The following is a 22,340-nucleotide window of genomic DNA, read 5'->3' on the forward strand; positions in this document are numbered from 1 at the left end:
GGGTACTCTGCACAGCTTAAATCAAGGGAGACGGCCGGTGGAAGACTACACCGCCGAATTTAGAAAGTGGTCTGCTGACACAGGCTGGAATGAGCTGGCCCTCAGGTACCAATACCGCCAGGGCCTCTCTGAGAACCTAAAGGATGAGCTTGCAAGGTCGGCACCCCCTGCCTCTCTGGAGGATTTAATCCAAACCGCCACTCAGCTGGATCGGCGCCTTCGAGAACGTCGTTCGGAGAGGTTCCAGTCCAACCGGCCTAACTGGGTTCCACCAAGATATGCTCCAGTACCTCCGCCTCACCCAGCTCCACCAAACACCTCATTACCCGACCCAGAGCCGATGCAGCTTGGTATAGTACGGGCCCCTCTGACTCCAGAAGAGAGACTCCGGAGGCGTCAATCTAACCTCTGTCTGTACTGCGGAGCCGCCGGACACTTTTTGCGCACTTGCCCAGTAAGGCCTTGTAAGTCGAAACCTCCATCTGCTGTCAATTTCCCTGTTACCAGTTTGCCTCAGACTTATGTTATCCTCTTTCTTTCCCTACAGCTCCCGGAAGGGGCAACACGTCTGCCGGCGATAATTGATTCCGGGGCCTGCAGCTGCTTCTTGGACTCATCCTTGGCCCAAAAGCTGCGTATCCCCTGCCGTACCAAGGATTTTCAGCTGCAAGTTCATCTGGCTGACGGCTCTCTTCCCCGTTCCGGATTGATTACCCAGGAAACCCTTCCTCTTTGTGCCATCTCAGATTCTGGGCACCGGGAGTTCCTCTGTTTGGACTTGATCCCGTCCCCCATGTTCCCTATCATTCTGGGTCTCCCTTGGCTACAAGTTCATCTGCCCTGCATTTATTGGCTCAAGAAAGAAGTCAGCTTCCCTTCCACCTACTGTTCCCAGCACTGTCTCGCACCCGTTCCAGTCTCCTGCTCCACGTTAGCTACTCCACCTGAAGACCTACAGCATGTTCCTCCAGCTTACCTAGACTTCAAGGATGTCTTTGACAAAAAACAAGCCGATTGTCTCCCACCACATCGGTCATATGACTGCCCCATTGACCTCTTGCCCGGATCTGAAATTCCCTTTGGGCGCATATTCCCCTTGTCAGAGACTGAGTTGAAGACCCTCAAGGCCTATATTGAAGAAAATTTAAGTAAGAAGTTCATCCGTCCCTCCTCCTCGCCAGCGGGGGCGGGGATCTTCTTTGTCGAGAAAAAAGATGGATCGCTTAGACCCTGCATTGATTATAGGGAGTTAAACAAAATTACCATCAAGAATCGGTACCCGCTGCCTCTAATCCCCGAGCTCTTTCAAAGGTTCCGATCAGCTCAGGTTTTTTCTAAATTGGACCTCCGGGGCGCCTACAATTTGGTCCGAATAAGGGCAGGAGATGAGTGGAAGACTGCGTTCAGGTCCAGATTCGGGCACTTCGAGTATCTGGTCATGCCCTTTGGGCTTTGTAATGCGCCCGCCACTTTCCAGCATCTAGTCAATGACATTTTTCGACAATTTTTAGATGACTTCCTCGTAGTCTACTTGGACGATATTCTCATCTTTTCAGCCACAAAAGAATTACATCGGCAACATGTCAGGCAGGTTCTCACCATCTTGAGACAACACCGGCTTTATCTCAAATCAGAAAAATGCGAGTTCGAAAAGACATCAGTGCAATTTTTAGGATTCATCATTTCTGTGAATGGGGTAGCCATGGATCCCCAGAAAATCAGTGCTATCCAGGAGTAGGCACCTCCAACAGACAAGAAGGGCGTTCAGCGCTTCATTGGCTTCGCCAATTTTTATAGACGATTCATCATCGGTTTTTCATCAATTGTTTCTCCCATCACCAAGTTGACCCGCCAGGGGCACCGCTTCCAGTGGCCACAAGAGGCTCAGGAGGCCTTTATCAAACTCAAGGCGGCCTTTACCTCGGCACCTGTACTTTGTCATCCGGATTCTACGTTACCTTTTGTTCTAGAAGTGGACGCCTCGGAATCTGCTACAGGCGCTATTCTTTCCCAGAGACAGGGACCGAAGTCGCTTCTTCACCCAGTAGCCTACGCCTCTCGGAAACTAAGTCCTCCTGAGCGCAATTACGACGTAGGCGATAGAGAACTACTGGCCATAAAATTTGCACTGGAGGAGTGGAGGTACCTGCTGGAGGGGGCAGCGCATCCCATTATCATTTTCACTGACCACAGGAACCTGGAATACTTACGGTCTGCAAAACGCCTTAGGCCCAGACAAGCCCGTTGGGCTCTTTTTTTTGCTCGCTTCAATTTCCATATTACCTATCGTCCTGGCGCAAAAAATGGAAAAGCTGATGCCCTCTCCAGGATGTTTCCAGAGACGCCCGATACTTCCGAGCCCAGCACGATCCTGTCACCTCAAAATTTTTTGCTTCTCCCTCAAACAGATTTGTTGACTGCTCTAAAGACCGCATGCCAACGGTGCCCTGATCATGAGGTTTCCTCCTTGGAGAAAAAGGACGACCTGCTGTGGTCTCGTGGGAAGATTTTTGTTCCAACAGAGGCAAGACAGTTAATCCTCAGCACCTTCCATGATCGTAAATTGGCTGGCCATTTTGGTACCCGTAAAACTTCCGAACTGGTCTCTCGCTCCTTCTGGTGGCCTAAATGGAGGTCCGACTGCAAGGATTATGTCTCTTCCTGCATTCGCTGCCAGCGGAGTAAGGGGCCAAACACGAAGACCCGGGGGCTGCTGAAACCCCTTCCTATCCCAGAACGGCCCTGGATTGACATCTCCATGGACTTTATTGTCGATTTGCCTCCTTCAGCCGGGTTTACCACGATCCTAGTCGTGGTGGACCGTCTGTCCAAGATGGCGCATTTCTTGCCCATGGTGGGTACGCCCTCCGCGGCAGACACAGCCAAAATCTTTTTTAAAGAGATTATCAAGCTCCATGGAGTGCCCAAAAGCATAGTATTTGACAGAGGTACTCAATTCACATCCAAATTTTGGAAGGAACTTTGCAGAGCTTTGGAAGTGAAGATCTGTCTGTCCTCGGCCTATCACCCTCAAAGTAATGGCCAGACAGAGCGCACTAATCAAACGCTAGAACAGTATCTACGATGCTTTTGCTCAGTCTCCCAAGACGATTGGTCCTCCTTGTTATCTACAGCCGAGTTCACTTACAATAATTCCATACATTCCTCCACAAACCAAACCCCGTTCTGGGCTAACTTCGGTTTCCACCCTTCCTTTTTGCCGGACTCCATCCCGGAAACATCTGTGCCAGCGGTCCAGGAACGTGTGACCTGCATCCAGCAAAACTTTCAGAAGTTACAGGAAAGCATGCAGCAAGCTCAGCAGGACTATAAGAGGTTCCATGACAAGGGGAGGAAGGATTGCCCTGTCTTCAAAGTGGGTGAGAAGGTCTGGCTATCCGCCACCAACCTCAAGTTACCTATTCCCTCTCGGAAGCTGGGTCCAAGGTTCATCGGGCCATTTGAGATCAGGCGAGAAATCAACCCAGTAGCTTTTGAGTTGGCTTTACCCAGGTCCTACAAGATCCACCCTGTGTTTCACGCCTCCCTGCTTAAGCCCGTTGTGTCTGACCCCTTCAACGGTAGAGAAGAACTGCCGCCACCACCAGTGGAGATTGAGGGGGAAAAGGAATTTGAGGTGGAGGCCATCTTGAATTGTAGGAAGAGAGGAAGACAATTACAATACCTCATCAAATGGAAGGGGTATCCCCCTGAAGACAACTCCTGGGAGCCTTCCCGAAATCTCCATGCCCCTCGTCTGATTCGGGCCTTTCATGCGGAGCACCCTGAGGTGATGGACAGTTTGGGCGTCCGGAGTCCGCCCCTTGGGAGGGGGCACTGTCAGGGCTCCATTCCCGGCTCCATTGAGCTCCCGCGCATGCGCGGTATGGCAGCGCGCCGTGTGCGTGGAAGCGCGCACGTGCAGGTATGCGGCAACCCTGGGGCCAATCAGAGGCCGGACACTCCTATTTAAACCAGCAGCCTTCCCTGAACAGGTTGCTGGTTTGTCTTCAGCTCCTATGTGTTTACCTGTTGCCGTATCTGCCTGTTTTGACCCGGAATTCCTGACGATTCTCCTCTCACCTGGAACCTCTGACCCTTTGGCTAATGTTACCTGGATTGCTGTTGTCTCCTGCCCCTTGACCTTGGCTTGCTCTCATGGACTCCCTCTGAACTCTCCTGCCCTTGACCCTCGGCCTGTGACTCGGATTTGCCTTCATCTCCTGTGGGCCCTACCAGACTTACCTACCAGTTCCTGCCTGACCAACGCTTGTCTCCAGTCTTCTGCACCTGCCCTGCTTCTGTCAGCTGCACCAAGTCTGCCTGCCAGCTCCCGGCACCGGTGCCTCCTTGTGCCGTCCCTCCTCTGTCCCAACTCCAGGGAGTGGTCTGCACAGGGTCGCAAAGGTGAGCCGCCCTCAGCATCTCGGTCTCGGTGAGTACAGGCACTGACACTTGTAGAGTAGATATACTGTATATTGTTCCCTCCACCGGCTCCAGAAGGTATTGGCAAGGGTTTGTAAAGGTCTTTCTCACAAAACTCTCCAGCTGGGGCACCGGCAAGACTAGTCTTTTGCGTGAGTAAGATGGCAGGTGTGAGGACCATTGGATCTTCAGAGTCACTTGAAATTGATGTCAAAGGTCTCCCTCCTCCTCCCCCGACCGTTGGGCCAGTAGGAGAGAGGAGCGGGCCTCACAAATGCACTGTAGGGTTCCCGGAGTGAAGCCAAAAGGCTACACTGCCGGGTACCCTTACCTGCAATGGTGGCAGCAGCACCGGACAGCTGATGGAAACATCAGCTGCAGTGCCGACATCGCTGGACTCCAGGACAGGTAAGTGTCCTATTATTAAAAGCCAGCAGCTGCAGTATGTGTATCTTCTGTTTTTTTTTTTTTTTATTATTTGGACGGACCCCCGCTTTAACTGTATTGTTTAACAAAGCAGCCATATACAATTCCTAAAGAAGTTTAGAATCTTTACACAACAAATTGGGTAAATATTCACTTCTTTTGAAAAGCAAACTCCTGTGTATTTATTACTGTCATGGACCTTGGGATGCTAAAGTGTTTCTACTTGACATCTGTTACACAGGAGAGGGTTGCTAATAAATCATAATTTATGTATTACATGAGATGGGACATATTACAGGTGATTTCATGTGGACCAGAGTGACTCATTCCTCTGCATTACAGACTGTTGAAATGCTAATGTCCCACCACCAGCCAGCTCTCTATTTTAAAGGTTAATTGATCTATTGTGTGTGTGAAGAAGACCTGTGTTTACCCTTAAGAGATGTGTATTGTATCATGGGGAATTGCAGATGAGACGCCTAGTCACCTCGTCAGGCTAAATGATTAGATAATTGTCTCAGGTTAATTATTCTGATTGCTTCATTGTTCTTTGATTGATGATAAGCTTGTAAACTGTATATAACCAGCAGAATGCTGCCATTAAAGAGAGTCCTGTTTGAACTTACATACAGCCTGCCTGGTGTGTGTTCTTAATGGGTTTCCGAATGGCACATAGCTGTAGTTTGGATCCCGAAACCTTGGATGACTGGACCATCAGACGTTGCAATCGACAATCTGATCCAATAGAAGCAGAGGAGTGTCGGGAGAGCAGAACCGAGCGAGCAAAGGGTCTCGTTACATTGGTTGGCAGCGGTGGGATTTGCTCTCCAGTTACTGGGACAACTCCAAACCACCACCATGAATGACCGGCTATGCAGCCTGCAGGAGAACCATGCTAAAAGACTTGCTTGAGAGCCGTGGAGGGACCGATGGGACAAAGAACAAGGCCACCCTGATCAGTGAGCTAGCCGAGATGGATCAGAGGGATGGTGATGCAGGACGCCGGTCAGTTGAAGACTTGTTCCAGCAACGAGTTCGACAATGGTTGGCATTATATGGTACTAACCCATCAGAGACCATCATACAGAATACCATTAGAGACATCCAGCTGCAGGAACAGAGAGAACGAGAGCGGCAACATGAGCTGAGAATTGCAGAAATACGGCAATTGGTGACAATGCCTAAAGAAGCAGCACCAAAGGAAAGAAGAGGAGAGGTACAGATACCAGTAACCATGGGAGAGGAATTCAGAAGGAGGTTGCGAGAAAAGCAGATACAGCATAGAGGACCAGTATCAGAGGAGGTCCTGCTTGGATGGTCTGATTCGATCCGCTGCGAACTCTGGAAGGAAGCGCTAGCCCGTGAGCAGCAACACCAGGGAAAAGCTCTCCCCTCCATGTAAGGTACTGGTCACAGTATGAAATACAGATGCTGTTATTGGGGGAACAACCAAAGCAGGAGTGGACAGCAGAGTTAAGCAGGCTGATCCGGGCAGAGATGCGGTTGGACGAGAGCTACAGAGACCTCCGGTGGTATGTAGTCCAAGAGTGCCCGTGGTAAACGGATGACAGCCCCATGGAAGGCTTTGGCTATGATGGCCTGGGATTGTTGTATTGGAGGATGTCCAGTGATCCCGACTTTGGGAGCGATCGGGAGTGGCGCTTGGAGGAAATAATGGAGCACAGAGAGTGAAGACTGAATGTCTCGGAAGTGCACTGGTTACAGGAAGATTTGGAATTCCTGGCCGTTCAGAAATGGGAGCTGGAAATCGCCTACAAACAGCTGCTAGACTCCGCTCAGCAGCAGGGTGGGGCTCCCTTTGCCTGGGACTATGAGGAAATATCAGCTGATAACGCTGAAATCCTGGCTGATGAATCAGCAGTGGAAAATCAGGAGCTTGCCATTCCCAAAGCAGAAGTGCTGGCAACAGGGCAGAGTGCTAGCAAGTAGCAATGTCTGCCCAGCACCGGAAGCAACTGTGGAGTTCAGGGAGCCGGGGCAGTTGGCCCCTCTCCCCAGCAACAAGCTGAGACAGTAAAGCTTTTACTTCCAGCTGAATCACTGGCAGCAGGGCAGGATGCTACTGGCTGCTGCACACAACTATAGCTTGAGCGGATATCGGTGGATGGGACTGTGGTCTCCACTCACAGCAACCCAGCGGAAGAGCTGGCAACAGAGCAGAGTGCCCCGGGCCTCTGCTCTCAACTAACAGAAGAGGGGGTTCCTGTGGTAGTGGATGGGACTCCGATCTCCACGGACACAACCCCAGAAAATGGTGCGGCACTGAGACAGGAGGATGTCGGCTTTGCTTTGCAAGCACCGGGGGATTTTCACCTAGCATCAGTGGATGGGACTTCAGTCTCCACTGGTATACCCCAGGAATGGTGGCCAGTTGGCCCAGATCCCCAGCAGCATGATGAACTGAGCCCAGCCACCCTGTCTTCTCTCCAGCGGCTGAAAGGACTCCAGGGAGAAGGGCCAGTCCAGGCCTCTCCCCAGCGGCAGGCGTGTTCTCTGAGAGAGGCAGAGATTGGCTGGGTGAGTAATGCTCTGTTTGAGACAAGGTATCTGGGGTACTGGGTGGGTACCGGAATTGGGGTCTCTCCCAGTGTTAGTCTCCTGCCAAATGGGGAGATGTGGGACAGGGGCTTTTGGAGAGGACTGAATGTGAGCCTCTTGCCGTCCGATCATGGGCCAGGGCCTCAAAACAGGAAGGCAGATGGGTCATCCCAGCAGACAGTCCTGGAACCTAAAGACTACTTTTCCAACATCCTAGAGTTGACCCACCACTGCGGCTGTTGGACTGTTTCCCAGGGGGAGTAAGGTCATGGACCTTGGGATGCTAAAGTGTTTCTACTTGACATCTGTTACACAGGAGAGGGTTGCTAATAAATCATAATTTATGTATTACATGAGATGGGACATATCCATAGCTGCAGTGGAAGGGTAAGTATAGCCACGCTACAGGGAAGGAAGGACACTTTAATTGAACCTGTTTCTTCACCCTGAACAAAACACACATTAAGATGTGCATGAAACCGGTCAGGTGGAGCCCTATATACTGATGTCACACCGCCGGCTCTGTGTTCAGAGAGCAGTGGCCATTGGAGTAAGTGTCAGCTGCACTTGATTGTACATCGATAACCATGTGATTTTAAATAGTTTTAAATACATTTACCAATCAATACTACACCATTTACTGCATCTCTGGCTCCAGGTGATGAGCATTTTTCCATTAGGACGGATGTTGGGTTGGACAGCAGTGTCTAGTAACAGACGGGGACATCATAAACCTTCAGACAGGGTGGATCACACTTACAGGCTAATCATTGTTATGCTGCGTACACACGATCTGGCTTTTTCCCAGCCAAATCACATCGGAATTCCGACGGAATTCCATCGGAAAAAAATATAACATGTTCTATATCTAAACTCATTTAGGACGTTGGTTTGTTATACTCTGGTTCGGGTTTTGATGCCTGGCTAATGCTGGGCTTCCTTTAATATGGTGAAAAAGAGCTTGAGTTCCTTTGATTTGGAAAGGCATGCAGACGGCGTTAATGTTGTTGTTGGTGGTGGTCAACACGGCCTAGAAAATTATTTGATGGTCTTGTTCTACCTACACATATATTTCCCCTCAACTCCATGGCAGTGCGCCTTATATTGTCCTGATGAAGCCGATTGTGACGCGTGCCTTCTGATTCCCGCCCCATGCATCTGCACAGACATGCAAATTAGGGTGTCTTGGAGTCACCATGAGTAGAACAGCATCTGTGTTCTGCCAGGGACCTCGTTTAGGATATTGGCTGGTTATACTCTGGTTCTGGTTTTGATGCCTGGCTAATGTCAGGCTTACCTGGCAGTGGAAACACCATGGTCATGAAGGCCGTTCTCCCAGGGCGAGGCTCGGCCATTGCACTCTGGTCGTGGTGTCTTCCTGTCGTTTCTCGGCCCTTTGGCTAGGACCTGGTGTGGTATCTGTTCTTATCAGCTGTCAGCGGAGCACTGAAGCACCTCCTACATGGGGAGGGTGGATGCAATCCAATGATGTCATTGCACCTGGAAGGATGGTTTGAGCAGGGACTATGCCGTGCTGCCCGACAGATACTGGGGGCTGGCCCATGGTCCAGTCTGAGCCATCTGGAAGGGTGCTCCTGGTGAGGATGTGTGGCTGCACTTGGTCTTGGTCTTTTTGCCGAGTTCTAGTCTGGCCTTCTGGCTGGCTAGTGTAAGTGCTATCTCTGTCAGCGATCCGGTAGGAGGAGCTGGTGCTGCCCTGAGAGTAGAGAGGGTAAGGCCATGCAAATCCCCTGGGTTGATGGAGGGTCTTGAGGGGATAATATTGGCGGAGGCTGCAAACTGGAGCGGTAGTTCTCCCCAAGAAAACCTTGAAGGGCTCTCTATCTGGCAGGGGTGGAGGGCTGCACTGGCCAGTCGGGGGGTCGGATATGGAACGAAAAGCCTATGGTGCATGTGACCCTGGAGTGGCAGTCCAGGGTATCTGAGAATCACTGTGTGTGAGGCAAACTTTGATTTAAGGATACCACGGTTACTGCACCAGATACATGTTTTTTTTAGCACCTGCCTCCTGGGCCTGGCCTTTTGGCTAGGACCAGAGGAAATTTTTTTAACCCAGCATTGCATTACCCCCGTCTACTCTCAGGGCAGTACCAGCTCCTCCTACTGGGACGCTGACAGAGATAGCACTTACACCAGCCAGCCAGCCAGACTGGAACTCGGCAAAAAGACCAAGACTAAGCGCAGCACCCATCCTCACCAGGCACACCCTTCCAGATGGCTCAGACTCGACCATGGGCCGGCCCCCAGTATCTGTCGGGCAGCACGGCGTAGTCCCTGCTGAAACCATCCTTCCAGGTGCAATGACATCATTGGATTGCATCCACCCTCCCCATGTAGGAGGTGCTTCAGCGCTCCACTGACAACTGATGGCCAAATGGCCAAGAAGCAACAGGGAAGACACCACGATCAGCACAGCCAGAGTGCAATGGTCAAGCCACGCCCTGGAAGAACCACCTTCATGATCATGGTGTCTCCCCTGCCAGGTAAGTATCCTGTTCAACTCATGGAGACTCCAAGACAACCTAATTTGCATGTCTGTGCAGCAGCCTGGGGAGGGAAATCAGAAGTCACACGTAACAATCAGCTTCATCAGAACAAAGAACCTGTTCAACTCATGGAGACTCCAAGACAACCTAATTTGCATGTCTGTGCAGCTGCATGGGGGGGGGGGGAATCAGAAGGCACACGTAACAATCGGCTTCATCAGAACAAAGAACCTGTTCAACTCATGGAGACTCCAAGACAACCTAATTTGCATGTCTGTGCAGCTGCATGGGGGGGGGGGAATCAGAAGGCACACGTAACAATCGGCTTCATCAGAACAATATAAGGCACATGGCCATGGAACTGGTGGCAAATATATGTGCATGTGGATCAAGACCATCAAATAGTTTTAAAGGGCACGTTTAACACCACCAACAACATTAATTCCATCTGTGTGCCTTTACAAATCAAAGGAACTCAAGCTATTTTTCACCAAGGATGCCCAGCATTAGCCAGGCATCAAAAAATTCCCCAAAACTCATTGCTGTTCGTCTCCACAGAAATCTTTTGTAAATAGCAAAAGACTTATTCATGCTAAAGAGAAACCAGAGTATAACCCAACAGAACACAGATCCTGTTCAACTCATGGAGACTCAAAGACAACCTAATTTGCATGTCTGTTCAGCTGCATGGGGGGCGGGAATCAGAAGGCACGCGTAACAATCGGCTTCATCAGAACAATATAAGGCACACGGCCATGGCACTGGTGGCAAATATATGCGCAGGTGGATCAAGACCATCAAATCATTTTATAGGGCACGTTTAACAACACAAACAACATTAATTCCATCTGTGTGCCTTTACAAATCAAAAGAACTCAAGCTATTTTTCACCAAGGATGCCCAGCATTAGCAAGGCATCAAAAAATTCCCCAAAACTCATTGCTGTTCGTCTCCACAGAAATCTTTTGTAAATAGCAAATAACTTATTCATGCTAAAGAGAAACCAGAGTATAACCTAACAGAACACAGATCCTGTTCAACTCATGGAGACTCAAAGACAACCTAATTTGCATGTCTGTGCAGCTGCATGGGGGGGGCGGGAAATCAGAAGGCACACATAACAATCAGCTTCATCAGAACAAAGATGCTGTTCAACTCATGGAGACTCAAAGACAACCTAATTTGCATGTCTATGCAGCTGCATGGGGGGTGCATTCAGAAGGCACACATAACAATCAGCTTCAACAGAACAAAGATGCTGTTCAACTCATGGAGACTCATTTTTTGATTGAAAATGTATACTTTATTTTTCAAAGAAAATATACAAAAAAACAAATACTTCAACAGGGTACATTCAGTTCCAAGCGTACAGATAAATTACATTCATTCACTCATTCTGCGGTATGATGCCCAATGTGTTGTACAGAGTAATATACCCTGTAACATCACATCATGCATGACGCCGCATTACCCTGAAATCAGTACTTCCAAAAATCATGTCAAATTTTAAGTCATTAAACTGTCAAAAGGAAATAGCGTTCAACTGGGCAACGGATGTGATGGGGGGGGAGGGGTAGGTGGGGTGGGGGGGGAGGGAGGGGGAGGAGGGGAGGAGGGAGTTCACAGGCCCGAAGCTTTATTGAACTACCAATGGATACACACAGTTGGGAGAGGGGGGGGAAGGGGAGATCTTTAGACGTCCTCTTCCTCCGTAAAGTCCATCAGGTGATAGTCTCTTAGTAGACTGAACGTCAGTCTGCGACAATCCGCGATGGACATCCTCTCCCTCTGGTGGATGAGGCGTTTTCTTGCACACCATACGGCGTCCTTGAAGCAGCACAGCACCCGCCAGGCACTGTCAATGTCCTCCTGTGAGTGAGTCCCACAGAAGAGTCCGTTTAACACACCAAAGTGTGTAATAGCAGTCTGTGGTACAAAGTCTTTAAGTTCAGGTTCCAAGGCCCTCAACAGGCTCTGTGCAAAGGGGCACTCCCAGAAAACATGAAAAGCAGTTTCCTCCTGGATGATACAAAAAGGGCAGTGCCTGTATCTGCACAGGTTTCTGGCATGCATGAATGTCCTCAGTGGCAAACCCCCTTGGATTGCCATCCATGCCAGATCTTTGTGCCTGTTGGTGAGTCTCTTTGAAGAAACATTCCTCCAGACCACTTTGCAAGTGGCTGAAGGGAGGCCTGGAATAGTCTCAATGATGTCCGATGCTCTAATCAACTTGTGGATAGTTTTTGGCTTCCACAAGTCGGGTTTAACTCCATGCAGCCCCAGCTCCTTGATGAACTTGAAAGTGTCCAAGTAATACCATGGAGTGTCCCAGTTGTAGGGGACGGAGCTGTCCCATTTGTCCCATCCGAGAGACCTCCAAAGAGGTAGGAGGAAAAAACGGGACATGGAGTTACCGCCAGAGTCCACTGTTCTGTCGACCAATGTCCTGCGGATACAGTTACAAGCAAAGAACACCCTCAGTAGTGTTGCGATGTCGGGCACTCCCTTACCGCCTTTGAGGGGTTCCTTGAACATAACCGCCCGCTTCACTCTGTCCATTTTGGAGCTCCAGATGAAGTGAAACACCGCCCTGGTGATGGCTTTGCAAGTGTTAACCCGGGGGGGCCAAGCCTGGGCGAGGTACTGCAACACAGGGAGAATCTCGCTGCGGAGTACCAGTGTTTTCCCTTCGATGGTGAGTTCTCTGAGGCTCCAAAGTCCAAACTTCTGTCTCATTTTCGCCAGTCTTTCCTCCCAGGACTTCAGGGCTGCGCCTTCCGCTCCAAACCAGACTCCGAGAATTTTGATGAAGTCCGCTTTGATGTTGAACGGGATGGGCGCAGAAGAAGGCAGGAACCACTTTCCGAAGAGCATGACTTCCGACTTCCCGCAGTTGACCTTTGCCCCTGAAGCTTGGCCGAAGTCCTCACACGTCCGGACGAGTGTGTCGATGGAGCGCCGGTCGGCACAGAACACCGTCACGTCATCCATGTAGAGCGAGCACTTGACCTCCCGTCTTTCTGGTCCTGGTGCGGTGATCCCTCTGATCTCTGGGTTCTGTCTGATGCTTCGGGCGAATAGCTCTATACAGCAAACAAAAAGCAGAGGTGAGAGAGGGCAGCCTTGTCTGACCCCGGAGAAAATTGAAAAGGGGTCAGTTTTCCAGCCATTTACCAACACCAAACTACAAATGTCCTTATACATCACATTCACAAACGAACAAAACAGTTCCCCAAGACCAAACCTGCGCAGGGTTCTGCACATAAACTCATGGGAGACACGGTCAAAGGCCTTCTCCTGGTCAAGACTGACCAGGGCCGCGTGCACACGGCGGCCATGAATGTACTGGACCGTGTCCCGGACAAGCGCCAGGCTGTCCGCAATCCTGCGACCAGGAATGCCACAAGTTTGATCCGGGTGGATGATCTGTCCGATGACAGATTTCAGCCTGTTGGCCAAAACCTTGGCGAGGATTTTGTAGTCCACGTTCAAAAGAGAGATCGGACGCCAGTTTTTCAGGTCCGATCTCTCCCCTTTACGTTTATACAGAATCGTGATCATCCCCTCTCTCAGTGATGGAGGCATTCTACCCTCCACCACCATCTCCTCGTACAGCTCGAGCAGGTCCGGGCCCACGAGGTCCCACAGGGCTACATAGAGCTCAACTGGGAGACCATCGGAACCCAGGGTCCTGCCCCGCCTAAAGGATTTAGCGGCAGAGTGCAGCTCCTCCAACACCAGAGGGGCGTTGACGGCCGATGAACCTGCAGGATCAATTTGGTTAGTGATACCTGACAGGAACCTGTCGGCTGCCTCCGTGTTCGTTTCCTTCGGGGAGTAGAGGTTGGTGTAGTAGTCTGCGACCACTTGCATTACAGCCTCCTTTCCCTTCTGGAGCGTTCCAGTCTCGTCACGCAGTTCAGAAAAGGGAGTGTGTCCTGAATGGAGTTTCCTGAAAAAGAAAGAGTTACACTTCTCACCTTTCTCAAGATTCTCCACCTTGGCACGGAAGACAATGTGCCTAGATTCTTCCTCAAAGTACCCTTTCAGGGTCTTCGCGGTGTCCTCCAGGTCCTGCCTAACGTCCCAGCCGCAGTGGTGAAGGTCCTGCAGGGACTGCAACTGACGTTGCAGTCTCCTGAGTTCCTTCTTCCTTGCACACACTTGCTGACGTCCCCTTGCCTGAAAGAAGCTGCGCAGCTTAACTTTCACAAACTCCCACCAATCACTTACCTTTCCGAAGAATCTCTTTTCCTCCGTCCAGGAGGCGTAGGCCTCCCGGAGTTCCCCCATCAATTCCTCATTTTCCAGCAGGGTGCTATTCAGTTTCCAGGAACCTGGTCCGCGGGCAAAGCCCTCGCCAAGTTCACCCCGAAAGTGAATAGCCCTGTGGTCAGAGAAACAGCAGGGGATCATGGAGAACTCACGATGCTTGACTGCTCTTGAAGTGAGCACGAAGTCAATCCTGGAACGCACAGATCCATCGGGACGGCACCATGAATAATTCACGGTACCTTTCCCTATGGATCCCACGGCGTCCTGCAGGGAAGCCTCCGAGATCATCTCCCTGAGCAGCCTAGAAGTAGCATCAAGTTTTGCGTATATGCTGGAGCTGCGCCCATCCTCCTCTATCGGACAGTTGAAATCACCGCCGATCACTACTGCTCTGGTGGTGACGAGTTGTGTCCTCAGGGTCTGGAAAAGTTCCAGCCGCGCACTCTTATCTGGGGGGGCGTACACGTTGATGAGCCTAATTGGCTCTCCCGCCCACGAGCCGTCTATGACCAAAAGACGGCCACAGACTAGCTCGTGGATGGAGTCAACCGTGAAGCGCCCGCCCCTGATAAGAATGGCAACCCCTGCGGATTTACAATCGCCACCCCCGGACCAGTAGGAGGGACCAAGGGTCCACTGAGAGGTCAGATGTGTGTACCTTCTCAAGGGAGGAAGAGCGCACTCCTGGAGCATGTAGACATCACTCTGATGAGTTGAAAGAAAAGTCAGCACCGCTTGCCTTCTAGAGGTATCCTTGATACTCCTCACATTAATGGAAAAGATTGAGATCTCTGCCATAATGAAAAAGGGTATGAGGTCTAGTCAGCAAGGGGCCAAACTTACCTCCCCGCAGGGGGGGGTGACTCCTCCATTTGCTCAGCTACCTGTTCTGGGGTCTGGGTTAGGCCCAGTTCCACTAGGACATCATCAATCATCTGGCGGGTGTGGACGGTGGAGTTAGGCACAGTGTCGGCCATAATCTCCTCGTCTTCCTCTTCTTCAGACCCCAGGTCCTCCATTAACTGCCCTGGTCCAGCGCTTTCGTGCTGGACCCCATTGGGCCGTTTGATGGAGGTGGCGGTTTCCTCTGCCGATGGGCTCACAGTCTTCCGTTTCCGGCCTCCTGGAGACTCATAGACAACCTAAATTGCATGTCCATGCAGCTGCATGGGGGGGGGGGGAATCGGAAGTCACACGTAACAATCAGCTTCATCAGAACAAAGATGCTGTTCAACTCATGGAGACTCAAAGACAACCTAATTTGCATGTCTGTGCAGCTGCATTGGGGAGAAATCAGAAGTCACACGTAACAATCAGCTTCATCAGAACAAAGAACCTGTTCAACTCATGGAGACTCCAAGACAACCTAATTTGCATGTCTGTGCAGCTGCATGGGGGGGCGGGAAATCAGAAGGCACACATAACAATCAGCTTCATCAGAACAAAGATGCTGTTCAACTCATGGAGACTCAAAGACAACCTAATTTGCATGTCTGTTCAGCTGCATGGGGGGCGGGAATCAGAAGGCACGCGTAACAATCGGCTTCATCAGAACAATATAAGGCACACGGCCATGGCACTGGTGGCAAATATATGCGCAGGTGGATCAAGACCATGAAATCATTTTATAGGGCACGTTTTAACACCACAAACAACATTAATTCCATCTGTGTGCCTTTACAAATCAAAGGAACTCTAGCTATTTTTCACCAAGGATGCCCAGCATTAGCCAGGCATAAAAAAATTCCCCAAAACTCATTGCTGTTCAACTCCACAGAAATCTTTTGTAAATAGCAAAAGACTTATTCATGCTAAAGAGAAACCAGAGTATAACCCAACAGAACACAGATCCTGTTCAACTCGTGGAGACTCCAAGACAACCTAATTTGCATGTCTGTGCAGCAGCATGGGGAGGGAAATCGGAATTCACACGTAACAATCAGCTTCATCAGAACAAAGATGCTGTTCAACTCACGGAGACTCCAAGACAACCTAATTTGCATGTCTGTGCAGCTGCATGGGGGGGGGAATCAGAAGTCACACGTAACAACCGGCTTTATAGGGCACGTTTAACACCACCAACAACATTAATTCCATCTGTGTGCCTTTACAAATCAAAGGAACTCAAGCTATTTTTCACCAAGGATGCCCGGCATTAGCCAGGCATCAAAATATTCCCTGAACCTGATTGCTGTTCGTCTCCACAGAAATCTTTTGCAAATAGCAAAAGACTTATTCATGCTAAAGAGAAACCAGAGTATAACCCAACAGAACACAGATCCTGTTCAACTCATGGAGACTCAAAGACAACCTAATTTGCATGTCTATGCAGCTGCATGGGGGGTGAATTCAGAAGGCACACATAACAATCAGCTTCATCAGAACAAAGATGCTGTTCAACTCATGGAGACTCAAAGACAACCTAATTTGCATGTCTGTGCAGCTGCATGGGGGGCGGGAATCAGAAGGCACGCGTAACAATCGGCTTCATCAGAACAATATAAGGGACACGGCCATGGAACTGGTGGCAAATATATGCGCAGGTGGATCAAGACCATCAAATCGTTTTATAGGGCACGTTTAACACCACCAACAACATTTATTCCGTCTGCGTGCTTTTACAAATCAAAGGAACTCAAGCTATTTTTCACCAAGGAGGTCGAGCATTAGCCAGGCATCAAAAAATTCCCCAAAACTCAGGGATGTTCGTCTCCACAAAAATCTTTTGTAAATAGCAAAAGACCTATTCATGCTAAAGAGAAACCAGAGTATAACCCAACAGAACACAGATCCTGTTCAACTCATGGAGACTCCAAGACAACCTAATTTGCATGTCAGTACAGCAGCATGGGGAGGAAAATCGAAATGCACACGTAACAATCAGCTTCATCAGAACAAAGATGCTGTTCAACTCATGGAGACTCAAAGACAACCTAATTTGCATGGCTGTGCAGCTGCATGGGGGGGAAATCAGAAGTCACACGTAACAATCAGCTTCATCAGAACAAAGAACCTGTTCAACTCATGGAGACTCAAAGACAACCTAATTTGCATGGCTATGCAGCTTCATGGGGGGAAATCAAAAGGCACACGTAACAATCAGATTCATCAGAACAAAGACGCTGTTCAACTCATGGAGACTCAAAGACAACCTAATTTGCATGTCTGTTCAGCTGCATGGGGGGCGGGAATCAGAAGGCACGCGTAACAATCGGCTTCATCAGAACAATATAAGGCACACGGCCATGGCACTGGTGGCAAATATATGCGCAGGTGGATCAAGACCATCAAATCATTTTATAGGGCATGTTTAACAACACAAACAACATTAATTCCATCTGTGTGCCTTTACAAATCAAAAGAACTCAAGCTATTTTTCACCAAGGATGCCCAGCATTAGCAAGGCATCAAAAAATTCCCCAAAACTCATTGCTGTTCGTCTCCACAGAAATCTTTTGTAAATAGCAAATAACTTATTCATGCTAAAGAGAAACCAGAGTATAACCTAACAGAACACAGATCCTGTTCAACTCATGGAGACTCAAAGACAACCTAATTTGCATGTCTGTGCAGCTGCATGGGGGGGCGGGAAATCAGAAGGCACACATAACAATCAGCTTCATCAGAACAAAGATGCTGTTCAACTCATGGAGACTCAAAGACAACCTAATTTGCATGTCTATGCAGCTGCATGGGGGGTGCATTCAGAAGGCACACATAACAATCAGCTTCAACAGAACAAAGATGCTGTTCAACTCATGGAGACTCATAGACAACCTAAATTGCATGTCCATGCAGCTGCATGGGGGGGGGGGAATCGGAAGTCACACGTAACAATCAGCTTCATCAGAACAAAGATGCTGTTCAACTCATGGAGACTCAAAGACAACCTAATTTGCATGTCTGTGCAGCTGCATTGGGGAGAAATCAGAAGTCACACGTAACAATCAGCTTCATCAGAACAAAGAACCTGTTCAACTCATGGAGACTCCAAGACAACCTAATTTGCATGTCTGTGCAGCTGCATGGGGGGGGCGGGAAATCAGAAGGCACACATAACAATCAGCTTCATCAGAACAAAGATGCTGTTCAACTCATGGAGACTCAAAGACAACCTAATTTGCATGTCTGTTCAGCTGCATGGGGGGCGGGAATCAGAAGGCACGCGTAACAATCGGCTTCATCAGAACAATATAAGGCACACGGCCATGGCACTGGTGGCAAATATATGCGCAGGTGGATCAAGACCATCAAATCATTTTATAGGGCACGTTTAACAACACAAACAACATTAATTCCATCTGTGTGCCTTTACAAATCAAAGGAACTCAAGCTATTTTTCACCAAGGATGCCCAGCATTAGCCAGGCATCAAAAAATTCCCCAAAACTCATTGCTGTTCGTCTCCACAGAAATCTTTTGTAAATAGCAAATGACTTATTCACGCTAAAGAGAAACCAGAGTATAACCTAACAGAACACAGATCCTGTACATCTCATGGAGACTCAAAGACAACCTAATATGCATGTCTATGCAGCTGCATGGGGGGGAAATCAGAAGTCACACGTAACAATCAGCTTCATCAGAACAAAGAACCTGTTCAACTCATGGAGACTCCAAGACAACCTAATTTGCATGTCTGTGCAACTGCATGGGGGGCGGGAATCAGAAGGCACGCGTAACAATCGGCTTCATCAGAACAATATAAGGGACATGGCCATGGAACTGGTGGCAAATATATGTGCAGGTGGATCAAGACAATCAAATAGTTTTAAAGGGCACGTTTAACACCACCAACAACATTAATTCCATCTGTGTGCCTTTACAAATCAAAGGAACTCAAAAAATTCCCCAAAACTCATTGCTGTTCGTCTCCACAGAAATCTTTTGTAAATAGCAAAAGACTTATTCATGCTAAAGAGAAACCAGAGTATAACCCAACAGAACACAGATCCTGTTCAACTCATGGAGACTCCAAGACAACCTAATTTGCATGTCTATGCAGCTGCATGGGGGGGAAAACAGAAGTCACACGTAACAATCAGCTTCATCAGAACAAAGATGCTGTTCAACTCATGGAGACTCCAAGACAACCTAATTTGCATTTCTGTGCAGCTGCATGGGGGGGCGGGAATTCAGAAGTCACACGTAACAATCAGCTTCATCAGAACAAAGATGCTGTTCAACTCATGGAGACTAAAAGACAACCTAATTTGCATGGCCATGCAGCTGCATGGGGGGGGGGGAATCAGAAGTCACACGTAACAATCAGCTTCATCAGAAAAAAGATGCTGTTCAACTCATGGAGACTCAAAGACAACCTAATTTGCATGTCTGTTCAGCTGCATGGGGGGGCGGGAATCAGGAGGCACGCATAACAATCGGCTTCATCAGAACAATATAAGGCACACGGCCATGGCACTGGTGGCAAATATATGCGCAGGTGGATCAAGACCATCAAATCGTTTTATAGGGCACGTTTAACACCACCAACAACATTAATTCCATCTGAGTGCCTTTACAAATCAAAGAAACTCAAGCTATTATTCACCAAGGATGCCCAGCATTAGCAAGGCATAAAAAAATTCCCCAAAACTCATTGCTGTTCGTCTCCACAGAAATCTTTTGTAAATAGCAAAAAAACTTATTCATGCTAAAGAGAAACCAGAGTATAACCCAACAGAACACAGATCCTGTTCAACTCATGGAGACTCCAAGACAACCTAATTTGCATGTCTGTGCAGCGGCATGGGGAGGGAAATCGGAATTCACACGTAACAATCAGCTTCATCAGAACAAAGATGCTGTTCAACTCACGGAGACTCATAGACAACCTAATTTGCATGTCCATGCAGCTGCATGGGGGGGGGAATCAGAAGTCACACGTAACAATCAGCTTCATCAGAACAAAGATGCTGTTTAACTCATGGAGACTCAAAGACAACCTAATTTGCATGTCTGTGCAGCTGCATGGGGGGCGGGAATCAGAAGGCACGCGTAACAATCGGCTTCATCAGAACAATATAAGGGACACGGCCATGGAACTGGTGGCAAATATATGCGCAGGTGGATCAAGACCATCAAATAGTTTTAAAGGGCACGTTTAACACCACCAACAACATTAATTCCATCTGTGTGCCTTTACAAATCAAAGGAACTCAAACTATTTTTCACCAAGGATGCCCGGCATTAGCCAGGCATCAAAAAATTCCCCAAAACTCATTTCTGTTCATCTCCACAGAAATCTTTTGTAAATAGCAAAAGACTTATTCATGCTAAAGAGAAACCAGAGTATAACCCAACAGAACACAGATCCTGTTCAACTCATGGAGACTCCAAGAAAATCTAATTTGCAAGTCTGTGCAGCGGCATGGGGAGGGAAATCGGAAGGCTCATGTAACAATCAGCTTCATCAGAACAAAGATGCTGTTCAACTCACGGAGACTCCAAGACAACCTAATTCGCATGTCTGTGCAGCTGCATGGGGGGGCGGGAATTCAGAAGTCACACGTAACAATCAGCTTCATCAGAACAAAGATGCTGTTCAACTCATGGAGACTCAAAGACAACCTAATTTGCATGGCCATGCAGCTGCATGGGGGGGGGGGAATCAGAAGTCACACGTAACAATCAGCTTCATCAGAAAAAAGATGCTGTTCAACTCATGGAGACTCCAAGACAACCTAATTTGCATGTCTGTGCAGCTGCATGGGGGGGAAATCAGAAGTCACACGTAACAATCAGCTTCATCAGAACAAAGAACCTGTTCAACTCATGGAGACTCCAAGACAACTTAATTTGCATGTCTGTGCAGCTGCATGGGGGGGCGGGAAATCAGAAGGCACACATAACAATCAGCTTCATCAGAACAAAGAACCTGTTCAACTCATGGAGACTCCAAGACAACCTAATTTGCATGTCTGTGCAGCTGCATGGGGGGAAATCAGAAGTCACACGTAACAATCAGCTTCATCAGAACAAAGATGCTGTTCAACTCATGGAGACTCAAAGACAACCTAATTTGCATGGCCATGCAGCTGCATGGGGGGGGGGGAATCAGAAGTCACACGTAACAATCAGCTTCATCAGAAAAAAGATGCTGTTCAACTCATGGAGACTCCAAGACAACCTAATTTGCATGTCTGTGCAGCTGCATGGGGGGGAAATCAGAAGTCACACATAACAATCAGCTTCATCAGAACAAAGAACCTGTTCAACTCATGGAGACTCCAAGACAACCTAATTTGCATGTCTGTGCAGCTGAATGGGGGGGCGGGAAATCAGAAGGCACACATAACAATCAGCTTCATCAGAACAAAGAACCTGTTCAACTCATGGAGACTCCAAGACAACCTAATTTGCATGTCTGTGCAGCGGCATGGGGAGGGAAATCGGAAGGCACACGTAACAATCAGATTCATCAGAACAAAGATGCTGTTCAACTCACGGAGACTCCAAGACAACCTAATTCGCATGTCTGTGCAGCTGCATGGGGGGCAGGAATCAGAAAGCACGCGTAACAATCGGCTTCATCAGAACAATATAAGGTACACGGCCATGGTACTGGTGGCAAATATATGCGCAGGTGGATCAAGACCATCAAATCGTTTTATAGGGCACGTTTAACACCACCAACAACATTTATTCCGTCTGCGTGCTTTTACAATTCAAAGGAACTCAAGCTATCATTCACCAAGGAGGTCGAGCATTAGCCAGGCATCAAAAAATTCCCCAAAACTCATTGCTGCTCGTCTCCACAGAAATCTTTTGTAAATAGCAAAAGACCTATTCATGCTAAAGAGAAACCAGAGTATAACCCAACAGAACACAGATCCTGTTCAACTCATGGAGACTCCAAGACAACCTAATTTGCATGTCTGTGCAGCGGCATGGGGAGGGAAATCGGAATGCACACGTAACAATCAGCTTCATCAGAACAAAGATGCTGTTCAACTCATGGAGACTCCAAGACAACCTAATTTGCATGTCTGTGCAGCTGCATGGGGGGGAAATCAGAAGTCACACGTAACAATCAGCTTCATCAGAACAAAGAACCTGTTCAACTCATGGAGACTCCAAGACAACCTAATTTGCATGTCTGTGCAGCTGCATGGGGGGGCGGGAAATCAGAAGGCACACATAACAATCA

At 48.7% G+C, this 22,340-nt stretch overlaps 12 non-coding genes and 1 pseudogene across 12 annotated transcripts; 1 reads left to right on the forward strand and 12 right to left on the reverse strand.

Annotated features, from left to right (window-relative positions):
• The first annotated feature begins 8,699 nt into the window (after positions 1-8,699).
• Positions 8,700-8,866, forward strand: LOC120914665. Its single transcript, XR_005743706.1, has one exon. It is a non-coding gene; the product is annotated as a U1 spliceosomal RNA (small nuclear RNA).
• A 909-nt stretch (positions 8,867-9,775) lies between these two features.
• Positions 9,776-9,922, reverse strand: LOC120914650 (annotated as a pseudogene).
• A 492-nt stretch (positions 9,923-10,414) lies between these two features.
• Positions 10,415-10,529, reverse strand: LOC120914719. The gene has a single exon (XR_005743727.1). It is a non-coding gene; the product is annotated as a U5 spliceosomal RNA (small nuclear RNA).
• A 285-nt stretch (positions 10,530-10,814) lies between these two features.
• Positions 10,815-10,929, reverse strand: LOC120914763. Its single transcript, XR_005743771.1, has one exon. It is a non-coding gene; the product is annotated as a U5 spliceosomal RNA (small nuclear RNA).
• Positions 10,930-15,908: 4,979 nt separating this feature from the next.
• On the reverse strand, positions 15,909-16,023 carry LOC120914731. Its single transcript, XR_005743739.1, has one exon. It is a non-coding gene; the product is annotated as a U5 spliceosomal RNA (small nuclear RNA).
• Positions 16,024-16,338: 315 nt separating this feature from the next.
• On the reverse strand, positions 16,339-16,451 carry LOC120914770. Its single transcript, XR_005743778.1, has one exon. It is a non-coding gene; the product is annotated as a U5 spliceosomal RNA (small nuclear RNA).
• Positions 16,452-16,849: 398 nt separating this feature from the next.
• Positions 16,850-16,964, reverse strand: LOC120914766. Its single transcript, XR_005743774.1, has one exon. It is a non-coding gene; the product is annotated as a U5 spliceosomal RNA (small nuclear RNA).
• A 615-nt stretch (positions 16,965-17,579) lies between these two features.
• LOC120914764 lies at positions 17,580-17,694 on the reverse strand. Its single transcript, XR_005743772.1, has one exon. It is a non-coding gene; the product is annotated as a U5 spliceosomal RNA (small nuclear RNA).
• An 848-nt stretch (positions 17,695-18,542) lies between these two features.
• Positions 18,543-18,657, reverse strand: LOC120914756. The gene has a single exon (XR_005743764.1). It is a non-coding gene; the product is annotated as a U5 spliceosomal RNA (small nuclear RNA).
• Positions 18,658-19,007: 350 nt separating this feature from the next.
• On the reverse strand, positions 19,008-19,125 carry LOC120914721. The gene has a single exon (XR_005743729.1). It is a non-coding gene; the product is annotated as a U5 spliceosomal RNA (small nuclear RNA).
• A 623-nt stretch (positions 19,126-19,748) lies between these two features.
• LOC120914752 lies at positions 19,749-19,864 on the reverse strand. Its single transcript, XR_005743760.1, has one exon. It is a non-coding gene; the product is annotated as a U5 spliceosomal RNA (small nuclear RNA).
• A 507-nt stretch (positions 19,865-20,371) lies between these two features.
• LOC120914710 lies at positions 20,372-20,486 on the reverse strand. The gene has a single exon (XR_005743719.1). It is a non-coding gene; the product is annotated as a U5 spliceosomal RNA (small nuclear RNA).
• A 1,404-nt stretch (positions 20,487-21,890) lies between these two features.
• LOC120914747 lies at positions 21,891-22,005 on the reverse strand. Its single transcript, XR_005743755.1, has one exon. It is a non-coding gene; the product is annotated as a U5 spliceosomal RNA (small nuclear RNA).
• Positions 22,006-22,340: the final 335 nt, after the last annotated feature.

The sequence above is a fragment of the Rana temporaria genome, chromosome 9, assembly GCF_905171775.1.
Source record: "Rana temporaria chromosome 9, aRanTem1.1, whole genome shotgun sequence".
In the NCBI taxonomy this organism is placed as follows: Eukaryota; Metazoa; Chordata; class Amphibia; order Anura; family Ranidae; genus Rana; species Rana temporaria.